The sequence below is a fragment of the Nylanderia fulva genome, unplaced genomic scaffold (assembly GCF_048542155.1).
Source record: "Nylanderia fulva isolate GAGA-0341 unplaced genomic scaffold, ASM4854215v1 Scaffold682, whole genome shotgun sequence".
Lineage (NCBI taxonomy): Eukaryota > Metazoa > Arthropoda > Insecta > Hymenoptera > Formicidae > Nylanderia > Nylanderia fulva.
Window position 1 is genome coordinate 24,258 of NW_028190789.1, and position 22,739 is coordinate 46,996.

Here is a 22,739-nt window from a genome sequence, read left to right on the forward strand (position 1 = left end):
GAATCCCCAAGCCGAGGGCTGAGTCTCAACAGAATCGCAGCGTGGTAAACTGCTCTACCGAGTACAACACCCCCCCAGGTACCTAAGTCGTTTACAGACGATTCCGAGTCTGTGACATCGAACTGCGAAAACCCATGATCGCCGTTAGACGCCGTGCCGTCGTAGCGTGAGATCCCGACGACGGGCGATGGCGCCGTACAGCAAACACGGGCTCTGCGACGACCGGCCCGAGGACCGGCCGCCTAATAGTGTCACATTGTTTTGAAGCCTTTCGACTCACGAGACTCCTAGAGATATCATTGCCACCTTCTACTAGAGAGGATAACGGCCTTAGAGGCGTTCAGGCATTATCCCACGGATGGTAGCTTGTCGCACCACCGGCCGCTCAACCGAGTGCGTGAACCAAATGTCCGAACCTGCGGTTCCTCTCGTACTGAGCAGGATTACTATCGCAATGACTAGTCATCAGTAGGGTAAAACTAACCTGTCTCACGACGGTCTAAACCATCTCCCGTTCCCTGTTGGAGGGTGAACAATCCGACGCTTGGCGAATTCTGCTTCGCAATGATATGAAGATCCGACATCGAAGGATCAAAAGCGACGTCGCTATGAACGCTTGGCCGCCACAAGCCAGTTAATCCCTGTGGTAACTTTTTCTGACACCTCTTGCTGAAACACTCTTCAAGCCAAAAGGATCGATAGGCCGTGCTTTCGTTCGCAGTCTCTATGCGTACTGAACATCGAGATCAAGCCAGCTTTTGCCCTTTTTGCTCTACGCGAGGTTTCTGTCCGCGCTGACTGGCCTTAGGGACACCTGCGTTATTCTTTGACAGATGTACGACGCCCCAGTCAAACTCCCGCCTGGCAGTGTCCCTCGAATCGGATCACGCGGGATGTCACGGCGATCGTGCCGGAGTCCCTCCACCACTCTTACAGCGCTTGGCTCTAGAACACAAACAATCCGTGAACCGCCTGGCTCGAAGCCCTCTGGGCACGCGCCCGCTAACCGAGTAAGTAAGGAAACGATTATAAGTAGTGTATTTCACCGGCGTATGTTGCCATCCCCCTTATGCACAACCTCTCATGTCTCCACCTTACAGTGCCAGACTAAGTCAGCTCAACATAAGTCTCTTTCCCCTTCTTTCCTCCCCGCTAATTTTTCCAAGCCCGTTCTTCCCTTGGCAGTGGTTTCGCTAGACAGTATATAGGGACATTTTTTTTTTTCATTCTTTATTCATCGTTTAAGGTGGTTCGAGATCTTTGGTCATTTCCCCCTCTTTCTTTTTCTCTTTTATTTATTTATTCTATTATTTATTATTGAAGTCTCTTTGCCATCAGATATGCATCTGACGTTGCCCGTCCCTAGCAACGAGGAGGCGGACTCGTCCTACTATCTATTTACTTTATTTTTCCTTAAGGTGGAATATTCTTTGCGTATTTGGTTAAATTTATCAAATTTTTTTTGTGTTTTTAATTATTTCTTGGTTTATTGCTTGGTCTTTGATCAATTTCTTGATATCGAAAGTATTGGTACTCTTTACCTCTTAATCATGTGTTTTACACTGTTTCACACCTTCATTGGTTTGCAGCAAAAAAGGGCTTTATCATTTTTTTCTAAACCTCTTTTAGATAATGTATTTTTATGGTCCATATCCAGTTAAAATATAACACATTCCCGGTTTGTCTAAACCATCTGTTGTTTGTGGCACATGCCTACAATCAAGAGATATAATCATATGTTTGTCTCCTTTAGTCATCTTTGCGCCTCATCTTTCCTGCATACTCTGTCTCCTACTTCTACTTCGTGTTCATTTTTTGCTGAATTTCTCTAATTCATTTGCATGGTCTTGTGGTTGTACGAGTATTTTCTCCCCCATGTTACGCTTTATGATTTTCTAACTTTACTTTTGATTCTTGTTCTATTATTTATAAATCAGTGGTTTGATACCTGCAAATGGTTTGCATTCACTTGTTGATGTTAGTCTCGTTGCCTTTCTAATCATTTTACTAAAGGTCGCTGTGGCACCATTAGATTCTTTTGAACCAGAAACGTTATCCACTTTGGTCAAACCATCCAAGGCTCGTAGCTTGCAAGCGGCATAGCTCCATTTTGTACACTATTTTGCTTCCGTTGTTGTTTTTTCCCCATTCTTCTTTCGCAATTCTTTTGATGCCATTATTAATTATACTTTTACCCCTAATATATTTTGCATGATTTATAAAACTGCAATTTTTCATCCAATATAACCCCCAAGGTTATTTAGTTTCACTTCGAAATTTAATTTTAACGTTGTGAACTTTTATAATGGTGTTCTTGTCTTTTGCCTTATCTAATGTTCCTTACATTAGCGCGAACAGTCTTTTCGTTGCCAGCTGTATCTTTGCGTATTCACCACTCTATATGGTATTTGATAACTTGGTTAGCTGGTTTTTCGATACTCGGCTCTAGACTCTTTCTTATTAATAGTGCCGACAATCATCGGCATATGCCACCGCTTCAGCCGTTAAGCAGGAAGCATTTGCTATAATTGTTTAGTAGCAGATCCATGCACCCAATTTCCAGGCATTTGGTCGCTATAATGGATCCCTGTTGGCATCCGCTTTCCGTTTTGGTTTTTGCCATAAATTTTTCATATTTTGGTATTAATATAACTTTTCGATGTCTAAAAGTATGACTTAAATACTATTTATATTTTATAGCTTTGTGCTGCAATTTCCTTAAGCAGTCTCTTTATGATAGAGGCCACCATAGATTGTCAAAAGTCACCTTGGTGTCTATAAGATTGCAAACCACATATTTTTTGTCTGTATTTTTACAGCTTCTTATTAGGTTACTTATGCGTATTCCGTTGATTTTCCTTGGTCTAACAACCATATTGGTTTGGGCTTTCAAGTTCTAATAATTTTAGCTTGTCTTCCATTCGCTCCACAATTATTCTCCTCGTATACCTTGCTCATTGTCGTATTACTGAGATCGGTCTGTAATAGTTAATGTACTTATTTTTATTACTTTTGGTATTACGTTAACATTAGGCTATTTTCCTGCAATCGGAAATATTCCTCTTAAAAAGCAATTATTTGATGAGTTGTGTAAATTTTTCAGGCTTTTCCTTCCATACTTGTTTTGATTATTATTTCCGTTGTAAGGTTGTCTACTCCGGTGCTTTAATTATTTTTGAGCCTATTTTAATCGCGTTATTTATTTCTTGAAATGTCATTTCATTTCCCATTGTTACCGGTTTTTTATCGTTTTATGTCCTCGTAAACTTTGTCGATGCTTGTTCGTTTTTCAATTTTCTTGTGTTCTTTTGGGCGCATTTAGTTAGGATAGCAATTTATCGTTCTTTCAGGTATGGTATTGTCCTCATCCTAGTCTTAATTGGTTATTACCTCATCTCTTTTGATTTTATCTCGTACATTTTATAAGGAATACTCCATGGATCTCTAGTTGATTCAGTGGTCACAAATTTTTGCCAATGTTCAATTTTAGCTTTTCTAATTTCTGCACGTATTTGTTCCTAATTCTTTTGTACCGCTCTTTTTTTTTGTCATCTTCAGTAGGTCCACCAAAGTTTTAGTTTTCTTAGTTTGTTGTATCTTTTCTTTCCTTATTCATTTCTTTCGCATTTTTGGCTATATTGTCATTCACCAAGGAACTGCTTTTTATATTAGATTTTTTCCTTATAGACGGTAATAGATTTCTTGCATATTTGGTCTAGTATAGTAAATATGTTTTGACCAAGGCCATTTCTACTGGCTCATCTATTTGGTAATTTATTCAACGCCATTCATATTTGGATAATTGATTTATTAGGAGCTCCTTAAATGTTTCCAAAATTGGCTTTCTTCTTGTGTTAGTTTTTGTATTTTATAAATTTTCCGTTTTGTTTTTTTCGTTATTTTAAGTCTAAGAGATACTAAATTATGTCACTAGTAATGTGCTTTTTGAATGAAACATTCCATCTCCTCGCATATACCAGTGTGTTCTCCCTGACTAAGGTTCGGGTCGATGTTTGACCATTCAAAAGTTGGTGTATCACTGGCTTTCGTTTATTACGTATAATCTATTTGCAATTATAATTCTTCCATGATTCTTCCTCGGTCATCCACTTCTTCAGAAAAACCATAGATCTGATTTTGCATTGGCATCCTAGTTATGATTATCTTTTTTGAATTTAATTTATTGATTATATTTTCCATCTCAATTAGTAGTATTGGCTCTATATTTAGTGAGAATTGGCAATAAGTATTTATAATGAAGAAGTCCTCCATCTCAGTCATAACTTGGAAGCACATTATATGAGGAGTGTCAAAGTGTGTTAAATGAAAAGCCTCTATTTTTTCATTTGCAATTATGGCAGCAACCCAGGGGTTATCTACTCCAGGTTGTATTTTAGATAGATACCCTGCAGAGTATCCGCGAACCATGCCCTTGTATGTATAAGGTTCTTGAATACACAAAATATCTATGTGGAGTTCTTCAATTAGGAGTTCTAAATTGGCAGCAGCAGCCATTGCTCTTTGTGCGTTATTTGTGCAATTCTTAGTTCCATTCAATTTTATTATAGTATAATTCTAAATACTTTTTATATTTCAGGGCATTCTTTGTGTTTTACGCTATGCTTGACCTCTTTCCTTTTACTGCGTACACAATTTATACATTGCGTCTCTTTCTGACAGTCTTTTTTAACGTGTCCTTTTTCACCACAATCACAATTCCCACAGATTTCATCTGTGACCTTGCAAAATTTTGCTATATGCCCATATCTAGGCATTTAAACATCTTGTGATATTTATGTATTCTTTAATTCTATAAGTTCTCCATTGCATAAATATTCTTCCCTTTTCAACCAATCTTCCTAAGAATCTACCTGGTACTTGTACTATCCAGTTTACATTATTATTATTATGTGTCTTAAAACTGTGTTTCATAATAACTTTTCTTTTAGTTCTTCTGTCTCATTTGTTTGTATTGTATCGAAGTTTTTCTCAATTAAATCTTCCTTTAAGTCTTCAAGCTTGTATTCTTTCTCCACATCGTATATTATGATAGATGGGGAGGTTTTTCTCGGTTCTTCAATTTTCAATCCCTTTTTTTTAAAATTAACTTTTTTAATTAAATCTATGTCTTGTTTGCTATTTACTTCAACTACTACTGCCTTATTCTTGATGTTTCTGATTCCTTTAACTTTCAATTTGTTTTTGATCCCATCCCTTTTAATTCATCTATTACTTGTGTCCTAATATCTTCATTTGTTCTATCGTCGTTAGTTTCTTTTTCAGGTTTAATTATTATAGCTTCATGTCTTTTGTTACTGTTTATTCTCTCTGTTTTAGGTTCAACATCATATTGCCTTCCGGAGCTTTTCGTCGAGGTTACCTCAGCGTAAGTACTTTTTATTCTGCTACCTTGAAATATTGACTTCCATTTTTCTTTTTCAATAATTTCTTCATTAAGCTTATTTTCTAGTACGGCCCATTTAGCTAATATAAATTTTATCGCGGTTTTACTTATTTTGTTTGTCTCATTAAATAGAAATTCTTCTAATATCGTCCTGGTTCTGATAATTTTATCTAAGTTACTTTGTTCGTTTTCGTATTCTTCATTTGATTTCTTTCTTTTCTTTTGTATTTGTCTAATATTGCTAACATCTTCCGGCATGGAAGTCGTTGAGCCCGAACGTATCGTCCTAAAGGTCGCTTCAATCTCCTCCGTCTCTACGTCAAAATGTTTTGTTTTTAAGTGTTCATTTTCCATAGTCATCCCACGAGTGCGGTAGGAAATGATGTCAACTGTAGCAGAGCCTCCTATACTACAGCAAGCCTAAATACTACGGAGGGTCGGCCGGTACCCCGTAGGGATCGTTCAGGACTGTGCTATTTAAAGTCCCCACAGCCATGCATCCATCGACACGATGCCTCCCACCTTGGATTGGGACGTGTACCCATGAAAACCTAGGTACGGATCACTCTTAGCACCCATCCGTGGTGTAGGATGGGTGGGCCCCCCCACCACGGCAAGGTGGTGATCCACGGGGGGGAGTAGATAGGGACAGTTATTGTGAGAGCTGTTGCCACGAAAGCAACAGACTCCGGCTACCTCGCCCCTACGGGCATACGCCACAACTGCTACCCACCGTCCCACGAAACCGCCCCGAGAACGGCAATAGAAAAATCCAGCAGCGCCTGCGGGCGTACGCAGGATGGACAGTTTAGCCGCGACGAGCGAGCCCTCCTGCTCCTCCAACCAATTTACCTCCTAGGGACCGCACTTACGCCGTTGGACACGGTATGCGTGTTAGGCTGGTACGGTCCCGCATCTCGCCCGCCGCGCCCACGGGGACCACGGGGAGGCCTGTCCATTTGTGTCCCGACCTGGACACACGCTCTAACCCTGTTGGGTGGAAGTCTTTGGAAGGGAGGGGAGGATGACTTTATTTTAGAGGAGGGACCTGCCTAATTTCGAGCTGACTTATCGGTTACGTGAGGAACCGCCCGGAGAGAGCAGTTGTCTCGAGAGGGTTACGAGGCTGCCTCCCACTACTAGAGCCCCCGACAAGCTCCAGTTAGGTACTTCCTTGAAGACGCGTTTATTATTCAGCTCTCGAATCCCTTCAGCCAAAGGGTCTCTCGACAGTAATCGACGAAGACGGCGAAAACCTCTGGATCTGACACGAGGAACTGGGCCACCTCCGGCCATCGCCACTTCTCGATTGGAACCAACTCACGCAAAGCGACTCTTTGCGCTTCAAGGCCCGTACACTCCAGCAGGAAGTGCTGGATCGTGTCCTCTCGACCATCGTAGACACATGCGGCACCGTCCACAAGCCCTAAACTAGTAAGACGTGCTCGGAAGTTTCCGTGTCCGGTGAGAACCTGCGTGACCCAGTGGTCGGTTTGGAATAATTTCATGGCCATTCTGAGCCATATTGTGTCGAAGAAGGCGAACGTGGTACGACCCTTGTTTGACGAGTTCCACATTGTCTGCCACATGTTTATCGCCTCGTCCTGGATTTGCCCTAACGCTACTTTTTTCTCGGTTCCCGCGGGTATTTCTATGTTTCCGATTTTCGCGTCTTGTCCCTTACGGACTCTATATCGCGTCGCATACTTCTCTATCAATATCTCCGCGGGCATCGCTCCGGCAACGACGCACAACGACTCGAAGGACGCGGTTCTATATGCCTTTACTACAGAAATGAGGGCTTTCCTCTGGGCGGATCTAAGGACTCGGATGTCCTGCTTGGTGCATAGGTCCCACCAACCTGCCGCGGCGTATGTAATTTTCGGTACGATCACTCCCTGATAAATTGTTCTTAGCGTCGCGTGACTCAATCCCCATTGCGCTCTCGCCAAACGCCCGAATTTCCGGAATAGTAGCTCGACGCTGCTACTTATCTTTCGGCAGTGCGTGTGCACCTCGAGTCCACCGTCGAAGTGGACCCCCAGGTATCTTACCGCGCCTTTAAACTTTATACTCGCGTTATTAATCCTAATGGTTGGTGGCCTACTAACGAAGTCTGCGGTTTTCCTATTTTGTTTACGCTTCCTATCCGGTCGATCTCCTCCCCGGCTCCCGATTGGATTCCGTTGTACCGCTTCGTTTTTAAGGACGATGGCTTCGGTCTTTTCGTTCCGAGACCTGGAGTTTCGCGAACTCGCACCATTTTGTTATTAGGTTCGCCGCGCGTTGACCTTCTACCTCTATCTCTCTACGCGAGTTTCCGCTTATTACGACGGCGAGATCATCCGCGTATGCCACGAATTCTATTTTTTCTGCTTCCAGCCGTCGCAGAAGACCGTCAAACATTAGGTTCCAGCAGGCCGGACCGAGGACGGAGCCCTGCGGGCACCCCCTCGACGCCCGCTTGGAGACCTCTACCGAACCTATCGCGAGCTTTACTATTCGATTGTTGAAGTAACTTCGGATTACTTCGAATACGTTTCGCGGGCAGTCCCGGGACTTTAGCGCGTCTAAGACCAAAAGCCACCAGACGTTGTCGAACGCACCCGATGTGTCGAAAAGTAACGCGACGGCGTATCTACCCTCAGAGATCCTTACCAATCTTCGCAACTCGACTATCGCGTCCTCCGTCGATTTTCCCGCGAGAAGCCGAACTGTCGATCCGAAATTCTACCCGGCGCCAGCGACGTTCCCGTTAGGCGCTCCTAAATTAATTTTTTGAAAAGTTTACCTACCACAGAGAGGAGACAAATTGGTCTATAGGATTTCGGTTCCCTTTCGTCCTTGTCCTCTCCCTTCAGCAAGGCCCGCAACGAGCCAATCTTCCAGGCGGAGGGAAAGACGCCCCACTTTAGGCACCCGTTAAACAGTTTAGTGATCTGGCCGGGGATCACTTTCAACGCTGCTTTTAATACGCTAACTTCCACGAGGTCGGTTCCCGGCGCTTTATTGTTTTTGAGAGTCTTCGCTACTCTTATCGTTTCTACCACCGTGAAATGGGAGGCGTCCGGTGTCTCAGGTGGCGTGTACGCGTTAGCCCGTAATACGCTTTGTTCCGGTGTATCGCTCGCAACTCGGTCATCGGGGACGTGTACTTTAAGAAGACAGTTGGCTGTTTCCTCTAGAGTCATGGTTGAAGATTCGCCATGCCTGAGTGTGCTGAGCACTCTTTCTACTCGGAGTTTCTCCGCTTGTTGCTTATAAACGAAGCCTCAAGATTCTAAATTTCCATGAGATGTTACGAATTCCCGCCAACTATCGATCTTTGCCCTTTTTATATTTCTGCCATACAGCCGCAAAGAAGAGCGGTACTCCGACAGTTTTTCCACGTATGAGGGCTGGCCATGTTCCTTCTGCAGGCCACGTCTCAACCTGTATAGCCTTTTCTTGAAGATTGTTAGCTCCCTAGTCCACCACGGGTTGGACTTCCTAAAATGCCTTTTTCTTGGCATTGAGGCCTTGCATGCCTCGCTAAGAACAACTGCGAGCTTTTCGGCCATTTCCTCTACTTCCTCCGCCGACCTCAACTCGAGCGCCTCCAGCATGGACCCTGAAAGATCAGCGAGAGTCCCGGAAAACCGTTCCCAGTCGGCCCGACGGGTGTCGAACCTCATGTTCGCGACACCCCCGGCGTCCCGCCCCTTCGGCACTCTGAGCCTGATGTCGATGGAGTTGTGGTCGCTGGTTGTTCAATTGTCCCGTACCTTCCATTCCCTGATGAACCGGGTCATGGAGGGCGACGCCAAGGTCACATCGATATATGATGAACCTCTTGCCGTCCAAAAGGTGGGTTTCTGGCCAGCATCGTTGACCACCTCTATACCAGATGCCCGGATGAGGTCTTCGACTTTCGCACCTCTTTCGTCCGCCTCCTGGGGACCCCACAGCGGCGATCGGGCATTGGCATCTATCGCAACTATCAATCTCTTCCCCCTCAGCGAATGAAACACCATTTCGAGGTGCCTGAGGTGCTTCTCTATTTCTTCGCAGTACTGAAAGTAGCACGAAGCCACATAGAAGGAGAAGCCAGGTGCTTGCACTTCTGCACAGACACAATGAGCTGTGCTAAGCTGCGAGATAAACAACAGCTGGAATTGAGAGTTACAGGCTGCCACCGCTGCCCACGGGCGCTGTGAACGCACGGCGGCCACTCTCATTCCTAATCCTAACCCAACTAAGGTGTGACTCGAGTCCCGCTTCCTGACGCATGGCTCCTGCAATAACAGGACGTCAAGCCGCTTTTCGACGACGAGCTGACGCATCTCTCCCGTGACTTTTGCCGAACGTCTCATGTTCAGCTGCAGGACTCTCACTCCCGTGGTCGCCAGTGAGAAATTTTCAGACGAAGTAGGAGTAAAAGGGGAGCTTGCCGCGCTTTGTTGCGGCCCGGCTCGATCCGGTTTATTATGGGTGTGGGGTTGGGGTTTTGGGGAGTTCGCGGAGCTAATTTCATCGTTGTTTACGGCGGCGCAAGTCGCGGAGCTATTCGCGGAGCTAATCGCGGTGCTAATCCTAATTCTGTTTTCGCGATTTTTCCTTGCTTCGACGCTCGGTCCCAGCCGACTATCGGACGCCGGCGTGGGCCCGCCCACGGTCGCGTCGCATCTAGCTAGCACAACTCGGACGGCACGAAGGCCGCTACCACTAAGTGCTTCCTGGGCTGCTGCCCTACCCGGCAGGAAGCATTTTATCAGGCGGGCACTTCTCCTAACCAAAGGTTTTATCATTTCCATTTATATTCCCACGAGTACGGTGGAAAGGAGGGTCAAGCGACGCAGAGCCACCACTACGCCACCAAGCCTAAATACACCGGGAGGGCGGCAGATATCCCGGGCGGACCGTTAGCGACCGCGATCTTACCGTCCACGCGGCCATTCATGCCCTCGGCACGGTACCTAACACCTTAACATTAAGACGAGCGCCATTGTTAGGAAACGCCTACCTATTCATCGGCATTCCACCCGAGGCAGACGAACGAACGAGACAAAGTAAAACGAAACGAAACGACCGGAGCGACGACGAGGATACCGATGATGATGTTCCTGAAAGAAAAGAAGCCGCCCTTTGGCCCCCGCGCCTCCGGGCCAGAAACCGGGAGGCGCGGGGCCCATCAGGCGCAGACAGAGACCCCTGCTCCCCCGCCATCGAACCGCAGCATGAGGAAGGCGAGCGGACATGTGATGGGTCTCCGGGAAGGCGGAACTTGGTGTAGGTAGGACAGGGATTGGAATAGATAGGTACGGGAAACGCACCCGTACCACCCCCAGCACTCCAGTCCTCGGATGAGGAGAAAGTTTCGCTGTGCGAGCGACACCGAGTGCGCTCCTCCAACGCATCCATGTGCGCGTGCTACTTGTGAGCCATTTGGTCAGTGACGCCGACTTGTCGTAGCAATGCAGTGTGTAAGCCTGAGGGTGGAAGTCCTGAAAATGATAATGATAAGCTCCCTTCATTCGCCGCGGCGTGTTGCTTTAGAATCTTGGAGAGTTTTTGGGGTTCCCGGCACTACTCGGGAGACCTTTAACGCTTGTGGACACTCGCTGGCCATGATGTGGCTGGAGGTCCCGCCCATTCCTTTCAATCCCTTGCTTTGTTGTCCCCAGGGCCGCACCCATTTGCATTTTACGTTTTCTGTCAGTCTCAACACGCATCGCGGCAGCCCCCGACAGCGACGCCGAAGCGCACCCCAGGGGGGGGCCGAGTCCCCACGCGGCGTGCCGCTTTGCAATCCTGCATTGGGTTCAACTGGGTCCTTAAGGCGTGTTGCCTTTAGCCTTTTTTGAAACCCACCGCGTGGCCAGCCCCGTGAATTGCACCGGAGTGCACCCCAGGGGCCAAGTCGCCACGCGGCGTGTTGCTTTTCAATCTTGCGTTGGGTTCAACTGGGTCCTTAAGGCGTGTTGCCTTTAGCCCTTTTTGGAACCCACCGCGTGGCCAGCCTCGTGAGTTGCACCGGAGTGCACCTCAGGGGCCGAATCGCCACGCGGCGTGTTGCTTTTCAATCTTGCGTTGGGTTCAACTGGGTCCTTAAGGCGTGTTGCCTTTAGCCCTTTTTGAAACCCACCGCGTGGCCAGCCCCGTGAGTTGCACCGGAGCGCACCCCAAGGGCCGAGTCGCCACGTACTGCTTTTCCGGATGTTTTGCTGACTTCCAACGCGTACTGCCTGACTTCCTTCCGTCCTCAAGGTCCGGGCCCATAGCCCGTGGGACCGGGTCCATTTTGCCCTCAGTCTGGGTGACTGCCCCTTTGGACAACTCCCGGCGAACCTCCCCGCGTGCCGCATGCCGCAGAGAGAAACACCGAGTGTTCTTAGATTGTTCCACTGCATGTCCGATCCATCGAGCCGGTTTCCAGCCACAAACGTATGCGGCGTCCCGTTAAGGACACGCTTGCGACCTTCGCCCCGACATTCGACAGACCCGGCATGCGCGCCTGGGAACAATCCGTATTTTCGAGGCACCCAGAGTTTGTAAGGGGAAGCGGCGAGCTCCGGGCCGAACACTCTGGGGCCAAGTCTTAGGACACCAGTTTTTGGGCTATCGGTTTGTTTACCGATTTTGCGTTTTCATTTCCTAGATTATTTGTCCAGAGTTTGTGCTGGTCAATCTAGTCATTCGCAGTTTTACTTTTTGTTTTAAACTCTCCTTCGACTCTTCGGCATTCACGCCTCGGCCTTGGCTCTGTGTGCGAAACAAGCAAGAGGGAGCCACGCTACTACACACTAGGTGTGCGCGCCACATATGAGCCATTTGGTCTTGCGACTCCGACTCGTGGCAATGCTGTGCTAGTAAGTAGATAGGGACAGTGGGAATCTCGTTAATCCATTCATGCACGTCACTAATTAGATGACGAGGCATTTGGCTATGTTTCGTCTACGGTGCGCGACGACTGCTAAAAAATCACAGTCGCCAAGTCGCCACCGACAACGATATTGCAGAGCTGTTTACTGTTGGTGTTCGTAGTCAACACTCTAGAGCGTGAAGGTCGGAGCAAGCCAAAGGCAGCTTGTACTTCACCTCGACCATTCACGCAATCATTCAAACTCGCGCGATTAATGCGGAGGCCCCCAACTCTACGCGCCATCCATCATGCACCACCAGATGAGGCCACGTTCCGCCTTCCTTCGTTATAACGCGATGTCATTGCGTTAAAACGTTTCCAGTTCAGCCATGAGCCCCACAAAACTCGAGTCGTCAACGTTCGGAGCTGGGCGGACGTTAAACCCAGCTCTCGCAACTCAGACTCGCTTCGCGAGCTCAAGACACCTCGCCACGAAATTGTAATGGCGGTAAAACGAACATTATTTCGAGGTACTCCTGTGCGCTCCGCCACAGCGGCTGCCAGATCATTACATGATCGGTACTTCTCCACCTTACGCTCGTGGGACATCTCCAACGCGGTTTCGCTAGACACTACTTGCGCGTCTACGACCACTGCCTCACCACCCTTAGCGATGGTCAGGTCGGGCCGCCTCCGGCCGGCAGACGTCGAATACGCTTGTTCCGCATCGACGCGCCATCCCTTCTGCTGTAAATAGCCACCAACTTGACGGCATAGGTCGTCATGCCGCAGGATTCTCCCTCCGTGCGTTCTGAAGCAGCGTTGCACGCAGTGAGCCGGCGTCTCGGTTTCGGGACAACCGGCACGACAGCGATTATCGCGCCCATCACGACCTCGGGAGCATCTCGCTCTAGACGGTATGCAGTTAGCCCGTATGTGGTGATAGTGCACGTAGTCGGCACCTGGGATGGCATCGGCGCCAGCCGATACCCAGTAGGAGCTCAGGTTGGAGGCCGCAACCTCTCTGAGTCCACTCCCATCGCACGACTCGCGCAACCAGGCCGCACACTGCTGTCTGAGCTCAGCGGTTGTAGTCACTCTATGGCCCCGCACTCGCATCTGGTTTTCACACCAGACAAGCTGCCTAGCCACATACGTGGTTTCGGCAGCCGCGCATGCTGCGGGCAGAGTACTCCGACACAACCGCTGCAGTCGGTTATGCTTCAGAATTGGGATCAAAGTTCTCAATAGAGGCATTCCAAGCCCGCCACTCTGTATCGGCGCATGCAGGTATCCAGCAGGAACATCATGGGGAAAACGCAGCCATCGTCGCACCGCAGTGCGTACGATGATATCCTTACCCTTGAGGGTTTTGGCCGAGACCGTACCCACTGTCCATCGGTGATAATACCGTGGAAGGAGACAGTCACGCAACAACCTCAGCCGCTGTTGCGGCTTAAGAGGTGCCCTCGTGAGTTGCTCGATGGCCTGAGCTAAGGGTGGATCGCTTGCGAGTTCCCTAGCACCTGTGTACTCGCAGCCCAGATACGTCCAGACATCGACCAGGGATCTTTGCGGTATCATCGCTCCCCCCACGGTGAAATAAGGTGTGGTGTCCACCTTCACCTTCTTGTCTCTGCCGGACGCCACCATGGACAGCACTCCGGTCTTTCTCGCGTTGATCTCGAGCCCATTTCGCATAAAGGCGTCATAAAGCTGTGTCAAGTTCTCCTGCAGCCCATCTCTGGTAGAGGCCAGGAGCACAATGTCGTCTGCGTAGCCCAGTGCATTGATAAGCCGGCCACCCAACCGATAGCCAACGTTCTCCGAGAGAATTCCTAGTGCTCTCTCTACGACCAGATTGAACAGCAGGGGCGACAACGGATCACCCTGTCTCACGCCACGGCCGATCTTGATGGCCGACACTTCCTTAGCGCTGACCCCCTGCAACTCGGTCAGCGCATTCGAATAGACAGCCCTTACGTACTCTCTAAACTCCCGAGGGAGCCCCAGCTCATCGAGAGTCGTATGAATAGCAGCGTGCGCAACCGTATCGAAAGCTTTCGACAGATCGACGCACGCCACATGCAGAGAACGACAGCGCCTCCGGGCGTCCCAAAGCACGGATGAAAGGACTGTGACGGGAGTAACTATGACTCTCTCGGTCCTCAAAGCAACACGCCGCGATGGTACTTAGAGAGAGTCGTGGTTGGTTCGTGATGCGCCAACGAAGTCCTCTAGTAAGGACCTTCAGCCTCTCACGTCCAAGTTGTACCTCCACCTCCTCGTGGTGCTCCCGGAAACGGCCTACTTTGGAAGTTTAGACTTCGGTAGGTGTCGACTAAGCGAGTGTACAGCGAAGTGCGCCCCTAAGGGCTTCGGCCCATGCGCCTACGGTCATGGTGAGTTGTGGGGCCAAGAAAGACCGGGGTTTTTTGGGGGGCTCTCGGTTGTCAATCCGTTTGCCCCCCTACACGCAGTAAATTATGAATAAAGCTAAGAATGATTCTGATGTCCCGGGTTCTCGGATGGCCCGGGGTCTGCGTGCGAGTGCTCGCTTGAGTGAGCGCGCGAGAGGTGCGGAGGACCCTGACGGGGTCGCAGCTGGTCCGTCGCGAATCACTATAAGGACCAGCCAGGCTGAAGTGGACAGCCTAGAGGAGGAGATGGTCAGCTGTGAGCATTGTTCGGCGAGATTCCAAAACATGCGTGGTCTTGGTGTCCACAAAGTACGTGCACAACCACTACAAGCCAACAGTGCTATCAATGTTGACCGCGTAAAGGCCAGATGGTCAGTGGAAAAAACTATATTCATGGCACGCGCTGAGGCTGAAGGCATCCTTAGCCGGGGAACCTTTCATTAACCAGTATCTGGAGACAAGGTTCCCCAATAGGAGTCTCGAAGCCATCAAGGGTAAACGGCGACAGGAGCCTTACCGAGTGATGGTTAGAGACTTCTGCCAAGAGATCTAATCGCGTCGCGCGATTGTGATCGATGAGGGCGATAGGGATGGTGCGGTGATGACACGAGCCGACACCATTCCTGCGGCCATTGAGGCTAGTACTGACGATCAAAGCGCACATCAGCCTCCCCCTGAACAAAGTTCTCAGAAACTGCGGGACAAGATACAATCACTCGTAGAGCAGAGTGCGGCGTTCCGTAGCTACGAGGCTGATACTCTTGCTGGCACGGCAAGAGATGCTCTGACGGCGGGGAGGGTCGACGTCTTGGCTATCGAGAGATGGCTGGGCATGATCTTCCCTCGGCCGCTACAAGTGCGCCCTCCGCAACGCGTTTCGGCAAAGAAGCACTGTCCTCCAGTTAAACGAGAGAGCAAGGAGCAGAAGAGAAAGAGGGAGTATGCAATTGTGCAATCCCTCTACAGAAAGAACAAGAAGTCCTGTTTGTCGCGTATCCTCGAGGGCGACTCGGTGCGCGAGAGGCCGTCTGCTGTCGAATTCCTTAACTGCTGGCGCCCCATTATGGAGGCCTCCAGCGGTGCGGATGGAGACATGACGGACTTGCGTGAGTCGTTTGGGGAAGCGGCACAGGCTGCGAGTGCTGGCCGGAACCGTACGTCGGGCCCGAGAGGGATTCACCTCGAAGGTCTCGGCGATGGCGCTGCCACGGATCCAGTTCCTGTGGCGGATAAGACCTTGCTCTGGGATCCTATAACACCTGCAGAGGTGAACAGGATTTCCGTAAGGACTGGCACTGCGCCCGGATTGGACCAGATTACGCCGAGGATGTGGAACGCTGTTCCTGCGATTCTTCGTGCGCTTCTGTTCAATCTGCTGCTCCTGGCAGAGACGATCCCCTCATCAATCGCCACAACCAGAACGGTATTCCTTGAGAAGGGGGGTATGTCCGATCGGCCAGGTCCGACGGAAGTACCGACCTCTCAGCATAGGATCCGTTATAATAAGACACTTCCACAAGATATTGGCAAAGAGATTGGCAGCCCTCGACATCTTCGACAGGCGCCAAAAGGGGTTCCGGCCGGTGGACGGGGTATGTGAGAACGTCCCAGAGAACGTTAAGAGAGTCATAGTTACTCCCGCCGTTTACCCGCGCTTGCTTGAATTTCTTCACGTTGACATTCAGAGCACTGGGCAGAAATGACATTGCGTCAACACCCGCGAGGGCCATCGCAATGCTTTGTTTTAATTAGACAGTCGGATTCCCCTAGTCCGTGCCAGTTCTGAGCTGAGCGTTGAATGGCGGCCGAAGAGGACGACCACGACGGCTCGCGCCGCCACGGAAGCCTCGCAGCAAGGAAGATCCGCGGGAGGCCAAGGCACGGGACCGAGCTCGGATCCCGGGACCGGCGCGAGAACGCCGACCGTTCACCTCGCCCAGGCCCGGCACGTCAGCCAGACCCGCTTCCCGACCAAGCCCGACACGCCCCGCTCCTCAGAGCCAATCCTTATTCCGAAGTTACGGATCCAATTTGCCGACTTCCCTTACCTACATTATTCTATCGACTAGAGGCTCTTTACCTTGGAGACCTGCTGCGGATATGGGTACGAACCGGCGCGACACCTCCACGTGGCCCTCTCCTGGATTTTCAAGGTCCGAGGGAAAGATCCGGACACCGCCGCAACTGCGGTGCTCTTCGCGTTCCAAACCCTATCTCCCTGCTAGAGGTTTCCAGGGAACTCGAACGCTTATACAGAAAAGAAAACTCTTCCCGGATCTCCCGACGGCGTCTCCAGGTCATTTTGGGTTACCCCGACGAACACTCTTACGAGGGCCCGAATTGTATGCGGTTCCGCTGCCGGGTTCCGGAATAGGAACCGGATTCCCTTTCGCCCGACGGGCGTGTGTCTTTCGTATAATATTTATTATTATTTCTCGACACTCGAGTATATTGTACGCCGTCATTGACATAGGATTTCTCCTAGGGCTTAGGATCGACTGACTCGTGTGCAACGGCTGTTCACACGAAACCCTTCTCCACGTCAGTCCTCCAGGGCCTCGCTGGAGTATTTGCTACTACCACCAAGATCTGCACCGACGGCGGCTCCAGGCAGGCTCGCGCCCAGACCCTTCTGCGCTCACCGTCGCGACCCTCCTACTCGTCAGGGCTTCGTGACGACGCGAGAGAAGACTAACGCCCGCTCCCGGTTGCCGCCCCACTTGCCGCTGACGGCAGAGTATAGGCTCGACGCTTCAGCGCCATCCATTTTCAGGGCTAGTTGCTTCGGCAGGTGAGTTGTTACACACTCCTTAGCGGATTCCAACTTCCATGGCCACCGTCCTGCTGTCTTAAGCAACCAACGCCTTTCATGGTGTCCCATGAGCGTCGAGTTGGGCGCCTTAACTCTGCGTTTGGTTCATCCCACAGCGCCAGTTCTGCTTACCAAAAATGGCCCACTTGGCACTCTGATCCGACGATGCTCGTGGCTTCATAATTCAAGAACGCCAGAGATCTTACCCATTTAAAGTTTGAGAATAGGTTGAGGTCGTTTCGGCCCCAAGGCCTCTAATCATTCGCTTTACCAGATGAGACTCGCGCGCGTTCCGTGCGGAACGGCCGAGTGCCAGCTATCCTGAGGGAAACTTCGGAGGGAACCAGCTACTAGATGGTTCGATTAGTCTTTCGCCCCTATACCCAGTTCCGACGATCGATTTGCACGTCAGAATCGCTACGGACCTCCATCAGGGTTTCCCCTGACTTCGTCCTGACCAGGCATAGTTCACCATCTTTTGGGTCCCAACGTGTACGCTCTGGGTGCGCCTCTTCTCGCGATGAGAACGAGACGCCCCGGGAGTGCGAGGCCGCATCGCGACGCGGCCCATCCTCCCTAGGTCGACGGCCAGGGCCGACCTTCACTTTCATTACGCCTTTAGGTCTCGCGACAAGTCCCAATGACTCGCGTACATGTTAGACTCCTTGGTCCGTGTTTCAAGACGGGTCCTAAGAGTACCCAAAGCAGTAGCGTCGCCGACCGGTATCGGTCTCCCGCGAGACCGCGGGAGACGTTCGCAGGCCTGTCGAAGGTGTACCGTACTGTAACCAACAGCGGGCCAGGACCGGGGACGGCGCGAAGTCCGTAACCTCCGAGTACCGTGGCGCGCGCTTGCGACGGTCTCGACGCACCGTGAATAGTGCGGCCTGATACCTTGCGCGTACCGCCGAGCAGCCGGCCGGGCGACCGAGGGTTTGTCGCGTGCCGTTTTACCGGCGACGCGACAGACACCGCACCCGGGCCGTAGACCGACACCCAGCGGGTCGCGACGTTCTACTTGGGGAGAAGTGCACGACGACGAGCGCCGGACATCGGCGCACGGTAGCGTGCCCGCGCGCGAGCCGCAAGGACTCCGCGGGACATCGCCGACCGACGCGAAGCCAGCGCCGCTGACGATGAATCTCCCCGTTCGATCTTTTGGGTTTCTTAGGTTTACCCCTGAACGGTTTCACGTACTCTTGAACTCTCTCTTCAAAGTTCTTTTCAACTTTCCCTCACGGTACTTGTTCGCTATCGGTCTCGTGGTCGTATTTAGCCTTAGATGGAGTTTACCACCCACTTAGAGCTGCACTCTCAAGCAACCCGACTCTAAGGAGAGATCCTCCCGAGGCGCGCACCGGTCGCTACGGGCCTGGCACCCTCTACGGGTAAGTGGCCCCATTCAAGATGGACTTGGACGCGACGCGGCACCTCGGGATAAGCGGATCCTCCCAAACACCACATTTCCCTGCGGCGGAACCGCGGGATTCGGTGCTGGGCTCTTTCCTGTTCGCTCGCCGCTACTAAGGAAATCCTGGTTAGTTTCTTTTCCTCCGCTTAATAATATGCTTAAATTCAGCGGGTAATCTCGCCTGCTCTGAGGTCGTCGCATAGTGAGTTTTCGTAGCCGTTTGCCTCCTCCGCGTCGCTCATCGTCGTCTCTCCTCTATAATATATATTATAAGAGGGAGAGAGAGAGAGCGTCGAACGAGAGAGCAGCAGCGGCAGCACACGAAATACGCGAGAAGGCAAATCGCCGGGGCGCTAACCGCACACACACTCGTTGGTGGTAATGGAGACGATATATCGCGGGGTTCGAGATTCTCGGCTCTCCCTTCTCTTTTATATACGAAATTCGGGCGGAATCGATTCGACGAGTACACGACGCGGCGCGCCGGTCCCCTTTTTTCGCTTTACGAAAATTTCGTGGACTCGGACACGCGGTCGGCTCGCGATTCAAAACCCTTCTCCGTAAAGAGGTAAAGGATTACGAATGCTCTCTCCGCCGGACGACGACGCGCCGTATATTTCTCCGTAATACCGTTATGTGTGCGGGCAAGGGCGCCTCGGCATAAGACGCGCGAGCGCTATCGCACCGAGAGACGCGGCACAGAGTGCGAGAGCAGTCCGGTCAGTCTGTGTGATGTACGGAGAGGAGAGACGGTGAGACAAGCGCTACCTACTTTCGGGAGACAACGACGCACGCGCCGCTCTAGGGAAAGCGGTGCCATTTACCGTCCTGACCCTTTTTTTGGCCGTTTGTTGCTCCCTTCGCGCGCGCTCTTACTCTCATCCCATTTCTCCTCGGCTCTCGCGTACACACACGACTTGGATACACAAACACGCTCCCCCTCTTAATTCGCGCAGCATTCTCTGGGCGCGCGTTCGCCAACGTTTTACACGCTTGTGCGCTTCTCCTCCTCATTATTATTATTTCGGTGTGTCATTTCAGACGACGCCAGGATTTGCACCGCGGCCGGTCGGCGCGGCACAGACACCTCGGGCGAACGTCCAACGATTGCTCGTACGCCCATTGTAAGCGTTGCACAGGGCACAGGCGACGCGCGCGCCATTCTCTGGTCGCCCGCGTCGTGGCCGTGCGCGCTTTTCGGACGCAAGCAGTTTAGGGGTACTAAAACGACCCTCAGCCAGGCGTGGTCCGGGAATTGTATCCGTGGACCGCAATGTGCGTTCGAAATGTCGATGTTCATGTGTCCTGCAGTTCACAAGTTGACGCGCAATTAGCTGCGTTCTTCATCGACCCACGAGCCAAGTGATCCACCGTTCAGGGTAATCGTTCGAAATTTTTGCGTTCGCGAAGAAACGCGCTTCTCGTTCAACCATCGTGGTCTCTTCTCTCGGACGAGAGAGAGAGAATAATCGTGGTGGCTCTTCGATCAGCCTGTCCGCGCGCGTCCGAGGACGCGCGCGGACCGCCGCCTCCCGCCAGGGAAGGCTACGGCACAAAGATAGAGTTGTGTGTTTCTCGTTCGGAGCGTCTCTCCCGCAACGGGAGAGCCGGGGCGGAAGCTCTTTGAAGAAACCGTCGGACCGACACAGTTGACAGATTGGTCGAAATATCATCGATCCCTTCTCTGTGTTATATATATATATTATAATAATATATGGGGGTCCTCTCGCTCGGCACTCGCGGTCGCACACCGTGTGTTCTCGGCACGCTGACCGCTGCCCCGCGACAACGGGGAGGGCGCGCGTCGACGAACGTCGTGGGTGCTGCACACACGCGTGCGCGGGCATAGGTTACCACCGGTTCGCGCTCAACGCCGAATCGACGCTCTGTGTGTGTGTGTGTGGCCGGAGAATGGCACACACACGAGCGTGATCGCGAAGCGTCTCGCTCCGAATCGTCGTCGAACACCGCCGGGCGCGCTGCTCTGCTTGCCGACTACTTTCGGTCAGAGAGGCGCGACGGCGTCCGTCGTTATATCAAAACACAACAACAAATTCCGTCAAATCCGTTATTTTCTTTTTCTCTGAGAGCGCCTTTTCAGCGCGTCCATTCAGTCGCCGACTGCTGCGAGCGCGCGTCTCTCCCAAAAGAGAGGACTCTCGACGCAGAGCAGGACCTCCGGAACGTTAATGATCCTTCCGCAGGTTCACCTACGGAAACCTTGTTACGACTTTTACTTCCTCTAAATGATCAAGTTTGGTCATCTTCCCGGCAACATCGGCAATGCCGAGACATTGCCGCGCACCAGTCCGAAGACCTCACTAAAGCATTCAATCGGTAGTAGCGACGGGCGGTGTGTACAAAGGGCAGGGACGTAATCAACGCGAGCTTATGACTCGCGCTTACTGGGAATTCCTCGTTCATGGGGAACAATTGCAAGCCCCAATCCCTAGCACGAAGGAGGTTCAGCGGGTTACCCGGGCCTTTCGGCCAGGGAACACACGCTGATTCCTTCAGTGTAGCGCGCGTGCGGCCCAGAACATCTAAGGGCATCACAGACCTGTTATTGCTCAATCTCGTGCGGCTAGAAGCCGCCTGTCCCTCTAAGAAGATTTGTTTGTACGTTGGTAGTAAAAACCCGCCAGCCGAAGCCGGGGGCCTTCGCGATACCATAAGGTACGCCTATTTAGCAGGCTAGAGTCTCGTTCGTTATCGGAATTAACCAGACAAATCGCTCCACCAACTAAGAACGGCCATGCACCACCACCCACCGAATCAAGAAAGAGCTATCAATCTGTCAATCCTTCCGGTGTCTGGGCCTGGTGAGGTTTCCCGTGTTGAGTCAAATTAAGCCGCAGGCTCCGCTCCTGGTGGTGCCCTTCCGTCAATTCCTTTAAGTTTCAGCTTTGCAACCATACTTCCCCCGGAACCCAAAAGCTTTGGTTTCCCGGAAGCTGCCCGCCGAGTCATCGGAGGAACTTCGGCGGATCGCTAGCTGGCATCGTTTATGGTTAGAACTAGGGCGGTATCTGATCGCCTTCGAACCTCTAACTTTCGTTCTTGATTAATGAATGAGGGAGAGAATGAGAGCGTTGCGGAAGTGAGTGAGATAGCGTGTATGAGAGTAATTGGTGCGAGACTCCGTAAATTCCTGTTTACGGAGACGAACAAAATTTCTAAGAGTGCGAGTGAGAAAATACTGGACATTGTGGGAGAATATGAGGAACAGATGATGAAAATGTTGTGCAAAAATGAGAGAATACAGGGGAAACTGGATGAGTGTATGCGTCGAGCGAGTCGGGATTAGCCTACGGCGAAGTGGAATGAGCTATGCGAGCGTGAGTGCGAAAAATGTTGAAAAGAGCGTGATTGAAAAGGTACAGGAAGTGAATGTGAAAACGAGTGAAAACGAAAGAGAAGAGTTATGCGGTAATAGTGAGAGCGGATGATGCAAGTGCGAATGTGACAAGTGAGGAAGTAAAGGAGAGAATGATGAAGCATGTGAGCAAGTCACTGAATGTGCGTGTGAAAGCGGTGAGGAAAGTGAGGAATGGAGGTGTAGCGATTGAGACGATGAGCGAGAGTGAGTTGAAAAGAATAAGAGAGTGTGGTCAGTTTTAAGAATGCTGGCCTAAAGGTTGAGCTGCCTCGCAAGATAGGCCCAAAGATCATCTTGTACGATGTGCCGAATGATATGGCGAGTGAAGTGTTAATGAGAGAAATGTATGAGAGGAGCTTGAAAGGGCAAGTGGATGAGAGAGTATTTATGGAACGTGTGCGTGTTGTGAGTAGGAATGCGAAGAAAGATGCAACCTGCGGAAATGTGATATTAGAAGTTACGAGTGCAATAA

At 50.8% G+C, this 22,739-nt stretch overlaps 1 non-coding gene and 3 pseudogenes across 1 annotated transcript; all 4 read right to left on the minus strand.

The window, feature by feature from the left end:
* LOC146720495 (large subunit ribosomal RNA) lies at positions 1–1,309 on the minus strand (annotated as a pseudogene).
* Positions 1,310–16,728: 15,419 nt separating this feature from the next.
* Positions 16,729–19,060, minus strand: LOC146720496 (large subunit ribosomal RNA; annotated as a pseudogene).
* A 1,055-nt stretch (positions 19,061–20,115) lies between these two features.
* On the minus strand, positions 20,116–20,270 carry LOC146720497 (5.8S ribosomal RNA). Its single transcript, XR_014926041.1, has one exon. It is a non-coding gene; the product is annotated as a 5.8S ribosomal RNA (ribosomal RNA).
* Positions 20,271–21,083: 813 nt separating this feature from the next.
* LOC146720498 (small subunit ribosomal RNA) lies at positions 21,084–21,812 on the minus strand (annotated as a pseudogene; the record flags this gene model as incomplete).
* Between the last annotated feature and the right edge of the window lie 927 nt (positions 21,813–22,739).